Raw genomic sequence first — 7,500 nt, 5'->3', positions numbered from 1 at the left:
CATAGCGCGCCACTCGGTGGCGCGCTATGAGCTTGTAGATCTGCTATTTTTCAATAGCTAAATTATAACAATGCTTAAAACACCAAAAGGGGTTCCCGCCCAAAATGGTTTAAGGTTATTGTAGCAGTCAATTTATATTGGGGGTCGGGAGGGGGCGGGGCGGGGGTCCCGAGACATTGCCAAAGCATTTCCGGGGGTCCCCGGCCAAAAACGTTGAGAACCCCTGAACTAACAAGACGGAAAAACATACATGTTCCTTAATTTGAGGTTCTTTGTATTAAAATTAAACACACACACACACACACACACACACACACACACACACACACACACACACACACACACACACACACACTCTGGGAAATATAGAGTATGTACAGTATGTACACTACAGTGTAATAAAAAGTTATTAAATTATTAAAACGGACAGCATTCTTCAACACTATGGGCTCCATTTTCGTCACCACTAAACCCCTTTATCCCTAAACTTCTTTGCATTTTTTTTACTACATTTTTGAATAGTTAAAATGGCCAGTCTACAAGCTCACAGCGTGTCAATGTAGAGGCTAGCTGAACTATTCAAAAATGTTTTTCAAAATAGTAAAAAAAAAAAAAAGGCAAAGAAGTTTAGGGGTTTAGCGTTGACGAAAATGGAGCCCTATATCTATACAGTCAACCCCTCATTATTTAGATGACCTAGAGGAATAAAACAGAGGACAAAGAAAGGGCATGTAATAGCTTCAGCTGCATGAGACTGAGACTGTCTGAGCTTAGCTAGTCAGGACACCAGCATGTGTAGACCAGTGGTTCCCAAAGTGGGGTCCGGGGACCCCCAGGGGTACTTGAGGGAGTTCCAGGGGGTCCCCATCTAAATGATAATTTGGAACCGAATGGACCCTTTTGGGTCTGTAACTCTACACAAATGTAGTTAAATTAGCATTGATTTTACAATATAAATTGGGAGTCCCAGAGATAGAAATGCCATTAAATGGGGGTCCTAATGCATGTCAAACTGGGGGGTCCTTGAAATTAAACGGGTTGAAAATCACTGCTAGAGCCATAAAAATCTTCTCTTATTGGGGTCCCTGGCATATCTTTTCTAATGGGGGTCCGCGGGCTAATTAGTGTAAATTTATTTTTATTTTTAATAACCAAAACATCGTATAGGATCTCAGTGATAAAATCTTATCTTAAAAAAGCGAATAGTGCGTATCCGCAAGTACGTGCATGCATTTATACCCTCGGGAGAGAGGGCACGTACTGCACCATGATGCAAAAAGCCCATTCTTCTATACATAGTCGAATGTGAGTGTATGTAATACTTTCTGTGCCACAGACCCTGGCGGGTCCCATGGGGCCCATGATGTGGCTATTGTGATGGTATAGACCCCTGAACAGTGTTATCGCCAAGTTTGGTGCGGATGGGGCCCCTGATGTATCCCTTTTTTACCTTAACCTATGACACTATTACACTATTACACTATTACACTATTACACTATTTCACTATTACACTTATTACCCTATACGTATTACACTATTATACTTATTACACTATTACACTTATCGGGTTGTGTTGAGGGAACATGGGGTCTGTTTTGTGATGAGGGTACATAGGGCTGAGGGAACATATAGGGCTGAGGGAACATAGGGCTGAGGGAACATAGGGCTGAGTGAACATAGACATGACCCTGTGAGTCTCAAAGGGTAAAGTGGGAAAGCAGTCTGTCTGTCTGTCTGTCACACACGTGTACGCACACACACTGCTGGACCCTGACCTCTTTAGTTGATACTTATGCACCACCTTGTGGTTGTTTTGTGTTATTTCATCCCCTTTTTGAATGGTATATTCCAGTTGATGGTATGTTCCAGTTTAGGTTTCGTTTTAGGTGAAATTCAAAGCAATGAGTTCATTCCGTTGTCCTTTGAGAAGCAAGCATACGGTTCTCCACAGCTCTCCAACGTTTTGTGTCTTGGAGTAGATATGTCTGTGAGTAAAGTCAAATATGATTATGTAAGAGTTAATGAAAATGTTGTGAGTCTTGACATCTTGACTATATGTGTTCAGTAATGAACAAATAACAATACGATTTGTTGTAGCTTAAACTGTTACTAGGTAGCAGCTTATTTGTTTTGAATGTTTTCATGTTTACATTTGAGTGTTATTCTGAAAACCATGTCTTTGTTTGTTTCATTGTTTTACAGTCTTTTTACAAAATCCAAAATCTACAGTAAAGATTACTCTTCTCAAGAAACGTCTTTATTATTGGATACCTATCTGTCTAGCCTTACATTTGCACAGACACGCAAAAGTGTGAGGACAGAACATACACACGCACGCACGCACGCACACACACACACACACACACACACACACACACACACACACACACACACACACACACACACACACACACACACACACACACACACACACACACACACACACATTCAGTCACAGATTCCTGCTCTCATGATTGAGACACATTAAATGCTGCCCTCAGAAGGATATCTAATATCTAATATCTCCTCACTCCCAGTCCTGGCTGTGACTTCATCGAAAGACGATCTCTCTTCTCTCGCCTCATCTTGTCTCGCAAAAGACAGATCCATTGCAACATGCAGCCGCAGCCAGGTACAACGTTTATCTCCATATAATATATATTTTTTCTTTTCCTTCAGAAACTGTCAAAGAGCTGACAATGTGTACTTTTCTGTGTGTGTGTGCGCGTGCGTGCGTGCGTGCGTGCGTGCGTGCGTGCGTGCGTGCGTGTGTGTGTGTTTAGGCAAACGTGTGGCCTTCTCTGCTGGACTTGGACAGACTTTCACTGCCCCCAGCAGTGGTCAATGGCACGACGTGAAGTACCACAAAGTCACATTGAACCATGGAGGCTGTTACCAGCCAGACACGGGTATGCTGCTTTCAGACCTTTTTTTAGGGACTCTAGGCTCTAGCCCATCCTATATTCAGCTACAGTTGGGTGCCACCGATATTGTCCCTTATCATTTGACCCATTTAGGCCTGACCTCAAAATTTTAAAAAATCCTTATAAATCCTCCAGTTTTCTGAAATAAACATTTTCACGATAATTTAGCTATTCAAAAATAGCAGACCTACAAGCTCGTAGCGCGCCACTCGGTGGCACGCTATGAGCTTGTAGATCTGCTATTTTTCAATAGCTAAATTATAACATAATGTTTAAAACACCAAAAGGGGTTCCCGCCCAAAATGGGTTAACTGTCCTTTTGCGCAGATCACGCAAACCTCAGCAAAAAGAAAAGGACAATATCGATGGCCTCCAACTGTATGCTGCTTTCAGACTTTTTTTTCTTATTTTTTTAGGGGCTCTAGCCCATCCTATATTCAGCTACAGTGTAGATTTTTGTCAACACAAACATTAAATGCCATTCACAATTAATGGAGAATTTACGTCACATGTGTCTGAGCAAATCGGTATTTTTGTCCTACATCAAATCTTAAATTCCCATTGACAATGAATGGAGAATTCTTATGAACGAGCAAATTGGCTATTTTGTTGATAAGGGATGACTTCACACGGGAGTGATTTATTTTTTTATTTTTCTCGATGAATTGAATATACTTTTAACACGACTGAGCTTAAAATATCCAGAAGATTAATATCAGTTAAACTCTCTTCCTTGTATAGGTGAATTCAAAGTGCAGGTACCAGGCGTGTACCTGATCACCACTACCTCTCACATTAGTGGTCTGCAAGGGTTTATGCGGCTCATAAATCGTCCCAGCTCTGGCGCCCCCTATGAGGTGGAGGTGGTACTGGCGACGTCGGACACCTACACCGGCCCATGGGTCGCCCATGGCGGTCCTGCCAGTGGGGGTTTCAGTGCTACCATGACGGTCCCTGTGCAGCTGAGCCATGGAGATTGTGTTCTCGTCCAACTAAGGGAAGGTGGAAAGATATATGACAGCGACGGTAGCTTTTACTCTACCTTCAGTGCCGTGCTGATGTATGAGATGTGATGTGTGGTGTGTGTGTAGCCTAGCTAGAGGTTACTCTATAGCAGGCCGACTGTAGCATACTTTAAACAGAAAATGCATTTTCACCTGGGTTGCAAATTTCATCTAATCAGGAGAGAGTGATGAGTTTTTCTTTGGCTGACAACAAGGCATGTTTTTGTTTTTGTGTGCAATAAAAGGACACGTTCTGCGTGGCCAATGGGCGCCTAACCCGGTGGTGAGTGGTGGAACTATACTGTAATTGTTATACTGTACTGAACTCCTGTACAGACAGACACTCGTGCTGAAAAAGACTGGTGTTATACACTAAAAACTCAGCTTCCCATCATGCACCTGTGCACAGTGTGAAGCTCAACAGCGCCACTTTCTCACCTGTTGGTACCCTAAACAGACAGACATAAGGGACATAGGGACACACAAAGCTACATGATGGAGACGGTGGGCCCACCGCTCAAAAAGATGGAGGCAGAGAGAAGTCCGTATTAGAATGAAAGACTAAAAGATGGAGGCAGAGAGAAGTCCCTATTAGAATGAAAGACTAAAAGATGGAGGCAGAGAGAAGTCCGTATTAGAATGAAAGACTAAAAGATGGAGGCAGAGAGAAGTCCGTATTAGAATGAAAGACTAAAAGATGGAGGCAGAGAGAAGTCCGTATTAGAATGAAAGACTAAAAGATGGAGGCAGAGAGAAGTCCGTATTAGAATGAAAGACTAAAAGATGGAGGCAGAGAGAAGTCCGTATTAGAATGAAAGACTAAAAGATGGAGGCAGAGAGAAGTCCGTATTAGAATGAAAGACTAAAAGATGGAGGCAGAGAGAAGTCCGTATTAGAATGAAAGACTAAAAGATGGAGGCAGAGAGAAGTCCGTATTAGAATGAAAGACTAAAAGATGGAGGCAGAGAGAAGTCCGTATTAGAATGAAAGACTAAAAGATGGAGGCAGAGAGAAGTCCGTATTAGAATGAAAGACTAAAAGATGGAGGCAGAGAGAAGTCCGTATTAGAATGAAAGACTAAAAGATGGAGGCAGAGAGAAGTCCGTATTAGAATGAAAGACTTCCAAACTCCCTCTCAGACACCCTCCCCCCTCCCCTCCCCTCCCCTCTCCCCCCTCTCTGTCCATAAGGCCTCATGAATAATAGACATCAGGAGATTTATGAGGGTGCTTCCTCTCTCTACCATTCTCTCTCTCTCTCTCTCTCTCTCTCTCTCTCTCTCTCTGGTGAACCGTCTGTTTCTATCAATCCTTCTCTCTCTCTTTCTTCCGCCCACCTTTTATCCTCCTCACTCTGTTCCTTTCTCTCATCACCTAAACCCCGCTTTCTCACGTCTTCCCTTATGCAGGCCTCCGCCATCCTCTCTCTCTCTCTCTCTCTCTCTCTCTCTCTCTCTCTCTCTCTCTCTCTCTCTCTCTCTCTCTCTCTCTCTCTCTCTCTCCGACCCTCCAACACACACACATCCATATTTTTAGGTATAAAAGATCAGGGTCATGATGGAATGATTGACTCCACTCAGGATGTGTCTGACTGCTTTTAATGGATCAACTTCTCATGACACACACATGCACGCACGCACGCACGCACGCACACACACACACTGACACACACTGACACACACACACACACACACACACACTAATGCACTCAATATCCTCTCATGCTCGCTGCTAAATCTCATTCGCACCCCCTCCATTGTCTCTTTCCTCTCATGCTTTCTCTGAAACCCTCTCCTCTCCTCTCCTCTCCTCTCCTCTCCTCTCCTCTCCTCTCCTCTCCTCTCCTCTCCTCTCCTCTCCTCTCCTCTCCTCCTTCCCCTCCCTCCCTCCCTCCCTCCCTCCACTATTCTTCCAGTCAGTATGTCTGTACTTTGGGACTAATGCACTAACACACACACACAGAAGAAGAAGAAGCACTAATGATCTGTCCTTATAGCAACTCTATTCATCACTAGATTAGGATTAACAATCTCACTGCCTCGGAACACAGTCAACACACACACACACACAAACTCACACACACACACACACACACACACACACACACACACACACACACACACACACACACACACACACACACACACACACACACACACACACACACACACACACACACACACGCACTGTACTGTATACTGTACAATTATGAGGTATTTCTACTTTACTTGAGTATATTTCCAATTTCCAATACTTTTACTTCTACTCCACTATCTCTGATAGACAAATAGCCCTATCGTATACCTTTTCTCCACTACATTTTATTTGAAAACTTAAGTTATTGGTTGTAGATTTTGATTATTATTACAAAACGTACATTGCCCACTTCAACCCCATTTGAAAATGGCCGATCTAGAAGCTCACAGTGCTTTGCAATGCATTGTGAGCTTGTAGATCTGGCTATTTTCAAAATATTAGAAAACTTGAAATGGGACATTCTGCATAATGTGTACTTTTACTTTTTGTACGTCAAGTACATATAGATGCCAATACCTTTGTACTTTTTTTCTCAAGTGTACATTTTGATTTCTGGACTTTTACTTGCATATAGGTAATTGTCTCTGTTGCAGTACTGATACTTTTACTTAAGTAAAAATGACTTTTTCCTCCACTGCAAAGCACCAGGATCGATATTATTCTATCCCCCGCAGAGAGCTCAAACTCATGCATGGGGGAGGAGCAACACTCTACTATTACACATGCATGGGGGAGGAGCAACACTCTACTATTACACATGAACTCATGCATGGGGGAGGAGCAACACTCTACTATTACACATGGGGGAGGAGCAACACTCTACTATTACACATGAACTCATGCATGGGGAGGAGCAACACTCTACTATTACAGAGAGCTCAAACTCATGCATGGGGGAGGAGCAACACTCTACTATTACACATGAACTCATGCATGGGGGAGGAGCAACACTCTACTATTACACATGGGGGAGGAGCAACACTCTACTATTACACATGAACTCATGCATGGGGAGGAGCAACACTCTACTATTACAGAGAGCTCAAACTCATGCATGGGGGAGGAGCAACACTCTACTATTACACATGAACTCATGCATGGGGGAGGAGCAACCCTCTACTATTACACATGAACTCATGCATGGGGGAGGAGCAACACTCTACTATTACACATGAACTCATGCATGGGGGAGGAGCAACCCTCTACTATTACACATGAACTCATGCATGGGGGAGGAGCAACACTCTACTATTACACATGAACTCATGCATGGGGGAGGAGCAACACTCTACTATTACACATGAACTCATGCATGGGGGAGGAGCAACACTCTACTATTACACACTAAACTCATGCATGGGGAGGAGCAACACTCTACTATTACACATGAACTCATGCATGGGGGAGGAGCAACACTCTACTATTACACACTAAACTCATGCATGGGGGAGGAGCAACACTCTACTATTACACACTAAACTCATGCATGGGGAGGAGCAACACTCTACTATTACACACTAAACTCATGCATGGGG

The sequence above is a fragment of the Electrona antarctica genome (assembly GCF_951216825.1).
Source record: "Electrona antarctica genome assembly, chromosome: 14".
Lineage (NCBI taxonomy): Eukaryota > Metazoa > Chordata > Actinopteri > Myctophiformes > Myctophidae > Electrona > Electrona antarctica.
Note: the sequence above shows the minus strand (reverse complement) of the source record.